General features: G+C 49.4%; 1 protein-coding gene across 1 annotated transcript in view; it reads left to right on the forward strand.

Moving 5' to 3' along the window:
- Hmces (5-hydroxymethylcytosine (hmC) binding, ES cell-specific) overlaps window positions 1-1,473 on the forward strand; it is an 18,123-nt gene that overhangs the window by 10,803 nt on the left and 5,847 nt on the right. The window lies entirely within an intron of this gene.

The following is a 1,473-nucleotide window of genomic DNA, read 5'->3' on the forward strand; positions in this document are numbered from 1 at the left end:
TCTCTCTCTCTCTCTCTCTCTCTCTCTCTCTCTCTCTCTCTCTCTCTCAATGTATTTGGAGGCCAGAGAGATGGTTCAGCAAACTAAGGTTTAATCCCCAGTCCTGCATGTCCCCTCCTGTGGGGCGCTCTAAGCTGGCGAACGAGTCTGGATGTGGTGGCGCACGCCTGTAATCTCAGCATTGGAGAGGCTGAAAGCAGGAGGATCACTATGAATCCGAGCTGCCTAATGAAAGCCTGTACCAAATACGTAAATGAAAAAAAAAATGTATTTGATACAGATTCTCACTACGCAATGCTGAGCCATAGTGATCCTCCTCTGTTTTTCACCTCCCCACACCTGGGGTTACAGGTGAATGCCACCAGGCTTGCTCTCGGTGGCCTGCTAAGTGAGCCCAGGGGTGGGGCCAGTGCAGCATGTGGTACCAGGGATCGAATCCCAGTCCCTGTGCTGGCCTAAGTAGGTGCTAAGTCCACTGAGCTATCTTGCTGTTCCTCAAACTTCTGATTCTTCTGCGTCAGCCTCCCAGAGTGATATGATTACAAGCATGCACTATTATGCCCAGCTTTGATAGTTTTTGGTTTTTGTCTGGCATAACAGAAACTGAAATAAATAATACTCAGTCTGGGAAGTGTTCTATTAGGCTTTCACCACATGAGTCTGGGCAGTCTCACTGGTTGGCACTGTCCTGAGTTTGGCTGAAATCATGCTTTTTCCAGGCTTCTGGTTTCTCCAGTGTCATGCAGTGATTTGGAAGGCTACTACTGTGGACCTGCTATGGCTGTGTCCCCTTTGGGGCCTGGGCCTTAAAGAGGTCTCTGCTCTCACTCTGCCCGTGTGTCATCTGTGCTTGCTGAGCAGCAGGGGTGGCAGTGAGTTTTATTGTCATGGTGTGGTCTAGGCAGAGCTGAGTCAGAGGCCATCAGTCTCTGGTAGTCTCAGTCCCCCTACCTGTTTTTCCTGAGGTTGAGAAGCAGTCCCTCATCACCTCTCAGGTCTTCCCTGCTTCCACAGCCCAGGGATCACCATCCTGCCCTGCAGCATGTTCCTGGGGTGTGTCCTTGTGCAGAGGAACCTCTCCCATGGGTGCCACACACCTCCTCCCCTCACCACCTCAGCCTTCCTCTTGGGGAATAGGGTAGCCCATGGGAGTGGACTGTGAGTGCCCTGCTGTGCTCTTAGGTTTGGTTGTAGTCACATCTGAATCACTGCTGCTGCGCAAAGGCCCTGTCTCTCCTATTTGCCATCGTGTGGTAGTATCTGTTCCCCATCTTTCCTTATGTTTTGGGCTCCCTGGTTATCCAGTAATCTCAGCCCTCTGATAAGATTGAGAGAAGCCAGGGGGTGTCTAAATTCTGTAGCTTTTTTCCTGACTGTTAGGGTGAGAGGGACCCTTTTCTTTATTTTATTTTATTTTATTTTATTTTATTTTATTTTATTTATTTGTGTGTGTGTGTGTGTGTGTGTGTGTGT

The sequence above is a fragment of the Octodon degus genome, unplaced genomic scaffold (assembly GCF_000260255.1).
Source record: "Octodon degus isolate 3935 unplaced genomic scaffold, OctDeg1.0 scaffold00233, whole genome shotgun sequence".
Classification (NCBI taxonomy): domain Eukaryota; kingdom Metazoa; phylum Chordata; class Mammalia; order Rodentia; family Octodontidae; genus Octodon; species Octodon degus.